The sequence below is a fragment of the Formica exsecta genome, unplaced genomic scaffold (assembly GCF_003651465.1).
Source record: "Formica exsecta isolate Colony F162 unplaced genomic scaffold, ASM365146v1 scaffold49, whole genome shotgun sequence".
NCBI classification, from domain to species: Eukaryota; Metazoa; Arthropoda; class Insecta; order Hymenoptera; family Formicidae; genus Formica; species Formica exsecta.
In genome coordinates, this window is record NW_021852138.1 from 97,372 (window position 1) to 112,796 (window position 15,425).

At 32.8% G+C, this 15,425-nt stretch overlaps 1 long non-coding RNA gene across 2 annotated transcripts in view; it reads right to left on the reverse strand.

The window, feature by feature from the left end:
- Positions 1–15,425, reverse strand: part of LOC115241462 — a 96,197-nt gene that overhangs the window by 61,706 nt on the left and 19,066 nt on the right. The window contains exon 1 of one of the 2 annotated variants that reach the window (XR_003884904.1): positions 4,136–4,616. The exons of the other annotated variant lie outside the window; for it this stretch is intronic. This is a non-coding gene — a long non-coding RNA (uncharacterized LOC115241462). Of the gene's footprint in view, positions 1–4,135; positions 4,617–15,425 lie in introns of those variants that run through there. 2 annotated transcript variants of the gene reach the window in all.

The window sequence follows — 15,425 nt, forward strand, 5'->3', positions numbered from 1 at the left end:
GGGAAAGAGGAAATTTTAATTAGACGGTGTTCTAATAACGTTCTCTCCCGATTAAGCGATTTGAAACGCGAGGAGTTAAAATTCAATTTTCATGAGCTTCTGTTTTATTAGAAAATATATTCGAGAGGTTTCGAATTATATATAAAGTTTAAAATTTGAATACAAAATATCTGGTTAAAGCTATGCATTAATCACTCAATATATCAATGTCAAATATACGTTATTAATCAAACTTGAATTTATGATAATTGGATTCTATTCCGCGGACACTGTTCAATTTCAATCAAAAACACTAGCTCATCTACGGGATCTCTTATTTCAAGTGTATTTTGCTTCGAAATTATTCAGTATTTTGCTAGGAAATTGCAACTCTGGAAAAAAAAGATTTCTGTTATGTGACACGTCGTGCGAGCAAACTTTCGGGACAGATTTGTTGAACATCGTTGAAAAAGTTCGCAATCACGGCCCATTACGCGTGTAATAGGAACAAACAAAGCATTTGAAAAGAAACTAACGTCGAGTGAAATTAGAGACACCAAACATTGCGAGTGACTATGAGACAAATAAGCGATAAACTACATATTATACTTCTAGAGCTGATAAGAATTGATAAGAGCATTTCGAAAATGAAATATCATCTTATTACATTAGTTTGCTGATCTCATCATTATACTACCAAATACGATCTCATTATATCGTTTGACATGATTTTATTGCAGTGCTAAATGTTTTTCGAAATGGGTCGTCCCGTTATATGCTTGTAATGAGAGATCGCGATTGATTTTCGTCTCTATCATTGTTTTTGAATTATTTCGATAACAGTTCTCATGTGTAAGACGTGCGACGTACGATACAAAAAATTCCATGTGACATGTCATCGAAATTTGTGATTCAAATCATTGTGGATATTTAATGCCATGATGTGGTAAAGTTCAAAAGACATTCGCGACGAATATTTATTATTTGTTTATTATATTAATGACACTGCGATGCTATAAGTTTCTCAATATTCTCATCATAATGTCGTAATCAATTTTCCTAGTAACATGTATCATATAATATAAAATATTTATGATTCATATAGCTGACATTGAAATAGTATCATTTACAGGTAATGATAACAAAGTAAATTGAGTCATTAAACAGAGAGACTAAGTCATCTAAATAATTTAAAATGCAAAAATAGAAGATATTTTAAACATTAAAATTATGACGATATTTAAAGTATATAATTAACACAGAAAAAAATACTTTTAATAAATAATAATAATGTTGCATATGCCGGTTACAGCAAATTTATAGAATCGTTAAAATAAAATAAATTTTACCCATATTAACCTGGCACCCCCACCACGAAAAATCGGGTTCGGCCATAGTGCATAATTAAGTGCTAATTTGTTGGATTTTGGTCTTAAAATGTTTCTCTAATTTATTGCTCTCAAAATATATAATATGGAATTTATTGCTCAACGTTTGACTTAAAAAAATCCATCGAACGTGTGGCCGGTGCTAGCTTACCTACACGATTTTTGTAAGTTAAACGTTGAGCAATAAATATTAAATTTTGATATTATAGAATTATTTCAAAAAATGAATTTTGTATATTTTATAGACATGAAATTTCTGGTGATAATTTTCAGTCATTATTTTTAATGATAATATAGTATAAAAATCTTTATGTTATAAAACATTCTTAAGAAAATTATTTATCTTAAATTATCGCCATTGCAATCCTAAATAATATAAAAAATAAAATATTGTTCCAGTCAAGCATTAATTAATAATAGCATCTATAATAATTTTCAAATTTGCATAATTACGATATAAATACTTTTTGAAATCACATTGCGATATTTTGTTGATATGAAAGAAAATTTGATAAAATTCCGATTGCTCGTATTATATACAATATGCAAGATGGCACACACTTGTAACAAGAAAGCTTCTGATTAATTATACACAGCAAAGCCCACGGGTCTTCATCCGAGAATACGGAGTAATTAGTCATGACCGTCAGGTACAAGTGTTACTATTAAGGAAAAAACACACGCACGTATCTTCGGTGCATCATTAATCGAAGGCCGTATAAACGAAACGTATAATTTGCAAGAATTCGATAATAATTATTATTTCAAGCTAACGTGTATACAGATGTAACGATAAAAGAAATTGAAAAATATATCAGGTCAATAGTACATTTATTAACAAGCACATTTATTACAAGTAAAATAAATACTTAAACATTTTTATAAAATATTTTTACAGCTTTCTTGAGTATAATAATAATAATTTTATAAATCTTTTTAACTAAAAAAATTTGTTTCCTTCAGAAAGGTCCGAGAAATCTCATCAGTTACGAGAGGAAATAATATGTCAACTGGACAGGCAAATATATCAGAAAGCGTGAAAATATTTTTATTTATTTATTTATTTTTTTCCTTATAAAATTGCATCATAGCGGGAACGCAAAAGTATGCGATCTCGCTCAAAGTCAGCAGACGCGCGTTGCACGGTAACGTCGCTGTTAATAACGGAGCAATTCATTAGAGTTTGCCACCCGCCGTTTCATGAATTCACCGATAAATTCTCATTAGTACTCCGAGGAGAACTCGAGAATTCGCGTGCACAAGTACGTTACATGGGGGGGGGGATCTTGCAGGGGGATAAATAAACTCGGTGGCGTTGGTGACGCCGCGATCGAGCATTGTCTATTGACAAGCCGGTAAACTGCCATTACAGCTGTTTCACGAATACCCGAGCTCTTTTGTAAGGGACGATAAAAAAAAGATATTTGCGACAGGGCGATAAAAAGATACGAGATACGGGAATTCAACTTCGAAAGAACGATATTCGTGAAAAATGTGGAGAATTTTCCATCATGTCAACTTGAATGTAAGCACCGAATGTGATCGATAAAATTTTAAAAAATATCTAGATGCTATAACTGTTACTAAAATAATCAGATGTATAATCGATTATTTACGTTTAAAAAAAAAAAATAAATAAATAAAATAGAAATAAATAAAAAAATTAAAAAATCTAATTTTTCTGTTAGAGATATAGAGTTAATCATGTAATAATTCATTTCTTGTTATCAGCAAACAAATATTAGTGCTGATTTTCGGGATGTACAATGCGAGACGATATGTAAACGCTTGAAATTATATCATTTTTCCAGAGCAAAATGTGCAATTGAACAAAACAAACAATTCGTTTCAAAGGGAAAGCGAACTTTTTTATCAGAAAAATTTTTATCGCCAGACTATACCAGAAAGTCGACAAAAATATATGACCGGAGAAAGACCGAGCGTTTTTCGATAGCGACCTTGTCAACCGTTCGCTTATTCAATCTATTAGAGTCAAATTTTCAAGCAAAATGGTATATGAAATTTATTTAAAATTAATGCACGTCAATATCAAGCTGAAAACTTGGTGAGATACTTATATAAGGGAGAGAATATATATTCATTTATATATGTCAATTAGTCAACTAATTGAAGAAAGTTATGATATAAACAATACAATATTCGAAAAAGTTTTCTCAGCAGTTTCTCTTGAAAGTAAATGTGTGTTTGTCATTTAGATTAAATCTAATTCTATTAAGGGGCAAAAGTGCGATTGTGCGACATTGTATAACAGAATAACCTATTATTATGTTTCTTTTCTCAATATTAAGTTAATATATCAGAGTAATTTTTTCTCACTTTTTTTTCATATGTTTGACTACACTTTGATCGATACTTTTTGTCGAGTAAGATTTTTTTTTCAATTTTTATTACGGCTTAAATAAAGTCAACTTTAGAAGTTAAACATAAAAGTAAAAAAACATGATTTTACAGGACAAAGGTTTTGACGTCATTGTTATATATTTAATATTTTTTTGAGACATAAAAAAACCATTTTATATAATTTTAAATATTCCGGAAATTATTTATTAAAAAAAAATATATATATATATTTCACGCTGCTTTGATTTTATTTTTATTCGCAAAAAATGCACTTTTTTCCTTTTAAATTATTTTTCTATCTGTCAAATATTAATAATTATAAAAAACCATTTTAGTATGATTTAATTATGATTTGATCATACTTTCGCGTATACTGCTGTCAAATACTGTGTATAGAGGACACTCACTCGAGTCTGTCGAGACGTTTCTCAGCAAAAGACGCAATCTCGCAAATTCCGCGATTACTATCGCCGTATCTTCAACCCTTACCGCACACGCGAGTCAACGACAATTCCTCCCGACGAGTCTTCACGAATGATTTTATTATAAAAAAAAGCCTCACACATATACACGCACATACACGACCCTGCGTATCCTTTGTCTTTCACGCCCGGCCGGTCAAAGAAACGTCACGTACGTCGTTGAATTTTCGCATCGGGAAAACGCACGCACGCACGCACGCACGCATGCACGGACGCCGCGGTTCTCGCGCCCGATGAAAACGGCCGCCGACCCCGTCCTTCCCGCTGAGAGGGGCTGTTGACGCTTTTTCTCCCGATTCCTGCGCGCCGTCGACCACGTGACAACGATTGTCACCACCACCTCTTCTTCTGGGGAGAGATCTCGTTCGCGGAGAGGAGGCTACGCGCGACGCACGGAGCGACACCGTGAACTGAATTCGGCGCGGCTACGGCCGAGGCTACGCTCGGAGCCCGATTGACTCCCCCTCGAGGACGACGAGGGGATGGGGGAGGGGAGGGCGGAGGACGCCGCCCGCGGCGCCTCCGCCGGCACCGCGACGTGGAAACTTCCCCGCAGGCTCGCTCCCACCGGCTACCACCGTTGTTTATCGATACGTATTTCGCGGTAATACACCCGCTCGGTGCAGGTGCGGGGTCGAGGGCCGCAGTTACGCTCGATCGGAAATGTGGCGGTTTACTATGATGGTGCTATAAGAGAGAGAGAATGAGAGAGAGAGAATGAGAGAGAGAGAATGAGAGAGAGAGTGAGTGAGAGAGAGAGTGAGTGAGAGAGAAAGAGAGTGAGTGAGAGAGAGAGAGAGAGTGAGGAGGAGAGGGATAGTGATTTCCAATTTTGAATTTTTAATATATTTTTTTGCGAGATTAATATTTTTTTTTTCAAATTGAAATAAAAATTGTTTGCGTAAAGGTTAATTAATAATTCTTCTTAAAATAAAGCGAGAGAAATCGTATTAAAACCATATCGAATAATCGTTACTCAAACAGTTCGTCATAGTCAATGCATTGCATGATTTAATAATAGTCTCTCTCTCTCTCTCTCTCTCTCTCTCTACTCAAATCTTATATAACAATTTCCTGAAAATGCCCTTCTCTCTCTCTCTCTCTCTCTCTTGCAGATATTTTCGTTCAAAATTCTCCAAAGAGAATATTTTAAAGATTTTTTGGTGCAATTTCAAAATAAATTTTCTCATTGTCCGCGTTTTCTAATGCTTTTCATTCATACGAAGAAAAAACACAAAGTCACTTAAGTTTTAAATGCTAGATTGACAAAGGGACTGGAAAAAAATTGGATAGCTTTCCTTAAAATATTTTTATCGCTAAAAATTAAAATAAAAAATATGTACTGTATATTCAATATTTTGTTAAGATATTGAATATACAAGGTATCCCAGAATTAACGCACCATCTGCTAATGACAGATTCTTGAAATCATTTGGAGATGATTTTTCCTCAGCGAAAATATCGAGGCATCAATAATTTCCGTGTTAAAAGAAGGGCTTTTTGCAAAGTAAACTTTATAGAGAGTTAAAACTACATTCTTTAGTTAATTTCAGATAAAGTTTACTTTAATAGAGAGAGAGAGAATTTTAAATTAAGGCTTAGTTACAAAGATATATGATGGAAAAAATTGGAAACTTGCAAAAAATAATGACCTCTCTCGACATTTTCGCTGAGGAAAAATCATCTCCAAATGATCTCAAGAATACAGATTCTTAGCAGGTGATGCAATAATCCTGGGACACCCTGTATAAACAGAGATAGATATATATATTTATATTTTTTGAATACATAATCCACAACTCTTAACTTATTGGTAGGTTGCCTACTGTTTATAGTATAAGAGCAAAATTATTAAAGAGAGAATTTTTTTTTTTAAATCCCCTGAGTCCCAATAAAATTCCATGAGATCCCTGATTTCTCAAACTACAAAAAAATTCCCTGAAAACTACAGGTTTTTCATGTTTTTCCAGGGAGTTAAACACCCTGAATAATTCATCTCATTACAAGAAACCAGAGATCTTGTCGCTAGAAATTATTTTTATATTAACTATCTGTGTTAACAAAAAAAAATTTATTTTTTTTACAACACGTGGGTTTGTCGCAAAAAAGAAAAGAGATAGAAAATGGAGGAATAACGCAAAGTATTGATGACGAAAAAAGATTTACGATAACAAGATCGCGATTTATTCATCAAACAGATGCACGATAGCGCATATTGACCGAAATCATCATGTTGCTACGCGTTCCTGAATTTGTATCGGCAAAAAATGGAAACCGTCAAATGTGTTCATTCTAGAAAACTGACCCAGCATTTACTACGATGCTGGTGGATACTGTTTGTATGGGTCGACCGCGTAAACAATCCAAAAAGGCAACCAACAAAGAATCTTCCTATAGCGAGATTAAATTGGAGAACTATACCGGAAAGAACAAAGCAAAATAAATTTTAAAAAAAGAAAAAAAGGGAAAAAAAGCATCGTGATAAAGTCAGAGATATAAAATGCAGCAACAACTGAAGGCGTTTTCGTTATTCTCATAGGAATCTCCCCGCGGGCTCGCTTGGTCGAGCACGGTTGTTTATCGATATAAAATCGATACAATATATAAATGTGTGTGTATATATATATATATATATAGACACACACACACAAACGCGTATATATCTATATATATATATATATAATCCAGCCACACCTGCATCAGTTCGAAAGAACAGGGTTATTTCGGGGATAAAAGGACCACTTACCGATGCGATCGCGGCTAAATTCTGGAATGTATCGCGAGACTGCAAGCGTTATTTGTGTGTGAATTGCATCTATATAATATATTATGCAAGAATATTGCAGCGTACGCGAACAGTTGGAAAATTTGACATAAATTAAATTTAACATATATTGCATATTCCAAACGGCCCACACAAATTTTTCTGTTAATTTAACATAATATGTTAAATGGTGATACTAATATTCTGTTAATATTTTCACACAAAAAAAAAAAAATGAATGCAAACTTGATAGTAATTTTAAATAAATTTTGTGTAAAATCAACACATTTCTAATGATAAAATTAACTTGGAAAAATATTATTGACGGTCTGTAGTCACTCTCACTCCTATTGTAGAATAAAATAAACATTTTTTTCTGTAAATTTTAACAGATCAATCCTGTCACTAATAATACAGAACATATCTATTGTGTAAAATTAAAAATAAGTGCACATTATATTATTTTTACATTTTTTTTTCAATTATTTTAATAATTTAACATTCGAGTTTAATTAATATAACAGTAATATGTTAAATTAACACATGAATATGTTAAATATTTAACACAAAAATTTTAACTGGCATATTTTCTAACCAATTTTCCAACTATGCGGGAAGACAAATATGTACTAATAAATGTTAACGTTTACAATTCAAATAAACAAAAAAGTATAGAAACACAGATTTTTTTAATACAGGTTTTAGATTAACCGCACGGTAAACAAAATTGTGGAAACAATTGAAAAAATATTGGGTTTCGGTACGTAGCGTACGAGTAATTTTGTAAATTACAGAAAGAGTTTTTCGTTTCAAATTTATAAATTTAATAAATACGTGCTTCTGAATCTTATTACATTTCAAAATATATTTAAAAAGTAAAAGTAATGTGATATTAAGAATTCATAAATCTACATCTTCTTGACGCAAGCTCATTGACAAAAAAAGAAAAATACAAAAACAATTGGCTGTTGTTTTCGCAGATCGTTTCGGGGAAAGTGATTTCACAGGTGAGAGTAATCTCGGTTAATTAGCGGGTAATTCGCTACATAACGAAACGCGAAGTAAATTGAGAAGTTAATTCGTTTGTTTCACTGGTAATTAGCCGCGTCGAAATCCGGTAATCTGAAGTTAAAGCCACCACGTGGCCTATTCGCGGGGATGGGATTAAGTGTTTAATCACCGGGAAAATCGCGCGGTTCACGGACTACCTGAGAGATAAGCGTTGACACAAAGCTAGAACAGAATCATTCCCGATAACATTCCAAGATACGATTTGAAATTGAGCTCGAAATATCTATGAGATAGGGATCGCAAATATTACCCAGAAATTTGTATCTTTCGATTTTTCGATTTAATATTAAACGGTACTTTTGAGTAAGCTCTGTAACCTAAAAGGTAGAAAATTTAATCTCGCAATTTCTCTACAATCGTAAAAAACCGATTTGGAAATAAAACTTTTATATAACAATATTTTTACCGTACACAATTGAAAAATTTATATATACGTTTTCTTGTTAATAAATATGTCAGTTAAAATGTTTTTGTTATAAATATTTAATAAATTCATGTATTAATTTAATATACTGCTGTTGTGTTTGTCGAATGTTAAATTATTAAAACAACTGGAAAAAAGTGTAAAAATAATACAAAATGTACATATTTTTAATTTTACATAATAGATATGTTCCGTATTATTAATAACAGGATTTATCTATTAAAATTTACAGAAAAAAATTTTGAGTTTATTCTATAACAGGAGTGAGAGTGACTACAAAGCGCCAATAATTTTTTTCCTAAGTTAATTTTATGATTAAAAATATATTGATTTTACAAAAATTTATTTCAAATTACTATAAAGTTTGCATTTATTTTATGTTGATATATTATTGGTCACCATTTAACATATCCATATTATGTTAAATTACAGGATGTCTATTCAAATCTTGTAAAAAATTTCTCTGGAAATTCCTTGATCTTCCAGGTACTTCTATTCAAAATTTCAGGTAAAGAGAATATTTTAAACATTTTTAGTGCAATTTCCTAAAATAAATTTTTTTTATTGTACGCGTTTTCTAATGTTTTTTTATTCATACAAAGTGAAAACACAAAGCCATTTAAGTTTCAAGTGTTAGATTTACAAATGTACTGAAAATAAAACTGAATAGCTTTCATCAAGATAAAATTGTTTAACTTGCATAACATTTTAATTTTTTATCACTAAAAATTAAAATAAAGAATATGTATTGCATATTTAATATTTTGTTAAGACATTGGATACATAAACAGAAATAGATATATATTTATAATATATTTTAAACACGTAATTCATAACATGACTTATTGGCGGATTGCCTACTGCTTATAGTATAAGAGCAAAATTATCAAAGAGAGAATTTTTTTTTAAATTCCCTGAATCCCAACAAAATTCCATGAGAACTCTCTGATTTTTCCAGGTATAAAAAAATTCCCTGAGAATTCCAGATTTTCCATGTTTTTCCAGGGAGTAGACACCCTGAATTAACACAAAAATTTGTATGGATCGTTTGGGACAAGCGGTATATATTGGATGATTGCATAAGTTCGTGCCCGATTTTCATAGATGGCATTAAGTTACTGCATGGCGGAGTTCTATTGTTTTCGTGTGGTAATTGTTGCTTACACCGAATAGATGACATTGTCTTATGTCAATTTAGCGTCAGACATTATTCAGATAAGTCCATTTGTGCATAAGAGAAATCATTAAAAATGGAGAACCACAAGGTGCATTTGCGCTAAAATATAATCTATTGAAGTTTATATTTAAATCGGGCACGAACTTATGCAATCACCGATATTAAATTTAATCACAAATTTTCCCCAACTGTGTAAAATTTAATTGGTCTGCCACTCTCTTAATATATGTGTGCGTGTATATTTTTTCATCGCTCTTTCATATAATAAAACTTTAAAATTATTATAAATTAACAATGCTAAATAGAGTTCTTGCATAGTATCATTTTTAATTTTCTCCTTAGTTATCTAAATTTTTCGAATCAGAATGACAAGATTTCAATATACATATATTCTCTCTCTCTCTCTCTCTCTCGATTCGCGCCAGCCCTGCCAGCAATCGCTTGATGACTGGCGCGAATTGCGAGGAGGCAATATATTCGATGCGTGCATGCGAAGGTTCTTGGCCCTCGCTCACGCACCGTTAAACGTCAGCCTTAACCGAGCAGTGTTCGAGGTCGCGTGCAGTCGAATACACGCGGAACAAACGCAATTAATTCGATCGCCGATTCGCGCCGCTGACCCTCCGAAGCTTCGAAAATAAACAAACATTCGCCGTGGAACGAAGATGCCGGAAGCGTCGTCCGCGCGTTAAAAAAAAAAAAAAAAAAAAAAAAACGCGTTAAAAAAGCCAACTTAATGCGCCTCGGCGCGTAAAACGAACGACTCGTTCGACGTTAAAAAAACTCGCGTAAAAATTTTTCGCGATCGTAAACCTCGCAACGGCCGTTCGAGCGACAAAGCCGCGAGATTAGGTGCGTGACGTTTATGTCGCACACAAAGTATATACGTCCCGCCTCCGTATATCGTGAACTCTTGCCGTATCTCACAAACGCTTAGAGAGAAATATTATATATACACCCTACACCCGGCAACAATCGTTTTTCCAGGTCGCTCGCGCCAGGTGAAACCTGCGCCCGAATAAATGTCGAGTGGCGCGGCCGCGCAGGTGCGTAAAGACGCGTGGCATTTATTAAGTGATTATTCGTACCGGACGCAACAATCTCCTTTTATTTTTTTTTATACCGCGGATTTTATACGTCAAATGTCAAGAAGCGGGGAGAGAAACACGCGTTGCGAAAGAAGTCTTGAGCGCGCCTTTAAGGCGCGTCATTGTGACTCCCGTGTATGGCATAATACGATATCGGCACGGAATTTTTACGTTTCGGTTCGCTTTCGCTGACCGTTAGACTATCGGAGAGAAAGAGAAAGGGAGATATTTGCGGGAGAGAAACGAAAAGATTCAACCTACGAAAAAGAGTGCCCCAGATCATAACGTGTATTTACGTAGGTAAGGTTAGGATTGCGCGCATTTCGTTAATGGAAGTTATATCCGGTTTCTAACGAATCTTCCGCATCGAATTTAAACGGATTTTCTTAACGGGCGGTTTGAAATTTACGCTCGAATATTTTTGACGATGAAGGTAAAACGGTTTTTTCCTTTTTTTTTTTTTTTTTGGTGAGGTTAAAATCTAAATTACTGTTTGTTATAATATATAATAAAATTCCTACTTGTGCGAATACAAGAAGACATTCCCGATAAATGCTAAAGACGAAGACAATTGAAGCCGCTTTGGTTTGTTAATTTTATTCATTTGCATATGACGTAAGTTTAAAAAAAATTAATAATTTACTATCTAATATTTCATATTTAATTATTTAATATATATGTATTTTTTATTATTATTTCACAATATTTTATTGTAAAGAAAAATTTTTAATTGTTAGAAAAATAAGAAAAAATTCCTAAGAAAAATGTTATTAATTTTGACTTATCTTACGAATATTAACTAAATTTTTTATGGGAAGATTTTACATCGCTTGCGTTTTACTGGATAATCTAATTTTTCGGAATGCAAGAAATTTCGGATAAAGATGATGCGACCGTTCGTATGCGCTTTCATTCGTAGAACGGATCGTAATATCCAACGACATTGTTGCTAATGGGACGTCGACAAAAGATACTTGGCAGTCAAGGTCTTGAAGCAATGAAAATTAATGTTGCATTCACCAGGATGACTAGTACCAACTATTACGAGGTCGTACACGCGGCTACTTTACGATCGTGAGATCATCGGTCGGCTGATAACGTGCGAATATCGATATATACGCGACTCAGCATCTTTAACTTTCATATTTTCCAATTAAGCGAACTCATTGAAAGTTCATAGAGAAAAACACTCGTGATTTGCGCGAGTCCCTCTCTCTCTCTCTCTCTCTCTCTCTCTCTTTGCTGATGTTATCTCTAAAATTCAATTTTACTCAGAATTTTAGTTTGATGAAGTAAATTGATTCATCTAAACGTACAGATAGACATGGAGAGACAAATTATTTCCACATTTATAACTTAACATTTAAATTCTAATTTCTTCGTAATTTATATCTTCGCATAATGCTGGAAAATCAATAAATTTCTGCTTAAATTAATAAAGTATATATAAAAGAATATTATAGATTTTTTAAATCTTGAATATTATAAATAACTTTTATCATACAACACACAAGAGAGAGAGAGAGAGAGAGAGAGAAATAAAAGTTATTTATTTAACATATTTAAATGTCAAGCGAAAAAAATCGTTTCACTATCATTTTTTCGTTAGCGGAGAAACAAAGCGTTTGTCATCGAAAATCGTGGACGAAGGCAGACGAGGAGGACATTCGAGCCACACTGAATACGAATTTGCGTAAACCCGGATATTGATATGCGCATGTCTTTGAATACGACTTTGAATTCGATTTCGGCGAGCACGTATCGTTCCGTAAATTCTCGCAAGACAAACGCGCGAGTGGCACGAGTACTTCGTGCTATCCGGAATATAAAGTATGCCGGCCCGTATACTTCGCGCGATCGACCTTTCCGTATCAGGCACGGGCGCGGATATTTTTAAAACCGGTTTATGTGAGTTTATACCACACACACACACACACACACACATACACACACATACACAGATTCGAGAGAGGTTCGGCCCGGCCGGCGTTGCCGGGCAGGCTAATGAACGCTTACAACAGTATCCCAATTGTGCGCATTCAAAGCTGAATTCCGTAATGAAAATTAATTGACGGATCGGGGTCGATCGCAATTATCGGCTTGTCCTGCCGTGACGAAAACATAAGCGCGTGATGCATTTTGAATGAGAGTGCCTGTACCATCGAATGTCTACAAAATTAAAGAAATTTTCTCGTGTGCGTTCAAGTGATACGAGCGTAAATTTTATAGAGTCCACTAACTAAAGCATGCCTTCAAAATTTCTATTTTCTGAAAAAAAAGTTTTTTATTTAGTTGTATTATAAATTAATATTTTTATATCTTATAAAAAAATTTTCTGATCTTCCAGGTATTTTTGTTCAAAATTCTAGGTAAAGAGAATATTTAAAAAATTTTTTTGTGCAATTTGTTGCACTACAATAAGTTTTTTTATTGTACAATTTTTTTTTTTAATTAAAAATTGATAGAGCTTTCGTTAGGATAACAATTTTTAACTTTAATAATATTTCCATTTTTTATCACTAAAAATTAAAATAAAGAATATGTACTAGATATTCAACATTTTATTAAGATATTGAATATATAAACAGAGATAGATATATATTATATTTTAAAACATAAGTCACACAATTTGACTTATTGACGGATTGTCTACTGCTTACAATATAAGAGCAAAATTATTAAAGAGAGAATTTTTTTAAAAAATTCCCTAAATTTCAATAAAATTCCATGAGAATTCCCTGATTTCTTCTTATACAAAAAAATTCCCGGAAAATTCCAGGTTTTCCATTTCTTTCCGGGATTAGACATCCTGGTAGATCCTTCTCGTAAAGACTTCTCCGACAAGCGAAATGTAATCGTGAATAAAAGGACGATTAGAAGTACTCGACGTAAAAATTGATTGGTCAGACACTCGACTGCGCGTCTCGATTAAAGATAGGGTCGAAGGCCTTAAAGGCAGTTTCGGGATCCTATTGCGCGAGCATTCACTACGGGCCGGGGTAAACGAACCGTGAAGTGTCATCGAGACTTGTGCATCAGTGAGATATAGTCGTGAACGAACGAATGTGCAGACGCGTATGAATATACAAGTCACAGCGGGTCTTCTATTACTTTGTAAGAGTGTGTAGAGCTCGCCGGTTCTGGTTACCTTTGCTCGCGTTTACATGAACGTAGTCTGCTCGAACACCCAATGAACTCGTGCTATTGTAACTTTATAACCCGGTTGATATAACTACACAATTATAGAAGTTTCATTAACATCGTTATTGTTGGAGGTTTCAATTTTTTAATTAATTTTAATTATTGTTAATTAATTTATATAATTTGTTGTATGTGTAAGACTTATATATGTCTAAAAAATTGTTTCTTGAAAGCCTTTATATCACAAGAAATTTTGCAAAAAATCCCGATTATTTTATGCAGCTTTGATTACAACAAAACATTACATTACCATTTTTTAAAAATAATTATAGCAAATGTTTAAATTAAAAGATGAAAATTTAATATTATAATGAAAAAAATATATTATTTACTTGCAAAAAAAAATCAATTTGTCTCATATTATTATCTTAATTCCACATATACATATAATTTGTATTGGATCGAAAATTAACACGAATAAAAAAATGAGAATGTCAAGAATGAGTATAAAAACAAGAACTGTGATACAAATTTATATTAGAGGCGAGTTAATAAATCGAAAAGACGATATAAAGACAAATTGCGACAAGAGATATATCTCATTCTCCTTTAGCGTATAATCGCATAATAACGTAGGCTGGTCAAGGTAAATGTAACCCTCTATCGATTATATTTAAATTAGCTTCGTATATCCTTAGAATAACTACAAATTTCGTTCTAAAAAAAGCGCAATCGATACATCGCGAAAATACGCCCAACGGAAAATTTTCTCGCTCGGTTCATTTGGAGAATCGATATGTTTGTCAAAGCAGGTTGTATCAAGAAACAAACAACAAACAGGCCAACAGAGCGAATCTTGTATCGCGATTTATCGCGATACAAGTCTAATGATTATGACCGTAATAACAACGCCGGTTAGGTCATTACCCAAAAACATGATGCTATTAACAGTATCATTAAATTCGTATCATAAAACCGGATTCTCCGAGTAAGATCTTTCCTTCATCGAATGCGATGCGAATGAGAGAAATTGCGTTGCTGAAAAAATTCAATACAATTGATTAAGGATGTTTTGGCTATACAATAGTAGCAAAAAAACTCAAAATTAAAAAAAAAGAACATATTTCTGACGTTTATACTGTTTAAAAAATTAAATAAATAAATCCGGATTATAAAAAAAATTAAAGTATCACAAAATAATATGATTTTTGACGTCTTCGTAAAAGAAAATAGTTGTAATTAATATTTTTCCTAATTTATGACAAAAACTTGTTATCGTGAATACCCCTTGAAATCAAGTACAAGAAACAAAAAAAAGCGAGTAATTCGCAGAAAAAGAGAGACAGATAATATTTTTCTACAATTTTTAGTAAATAACTTTTAAACGAGTAAGTGAATCTAAATCAAGTTTCGCACAAATATTTATTAGAGTTTTCTTAATATATGTGAAAATTTTTATTTCGTTGGCAATGTTTTTTCCCTGTCAAATTTGTCAATAAGTGCTACAATACGTGATTTTTCATAAGAATTAATAGTAATTATAAATTTAA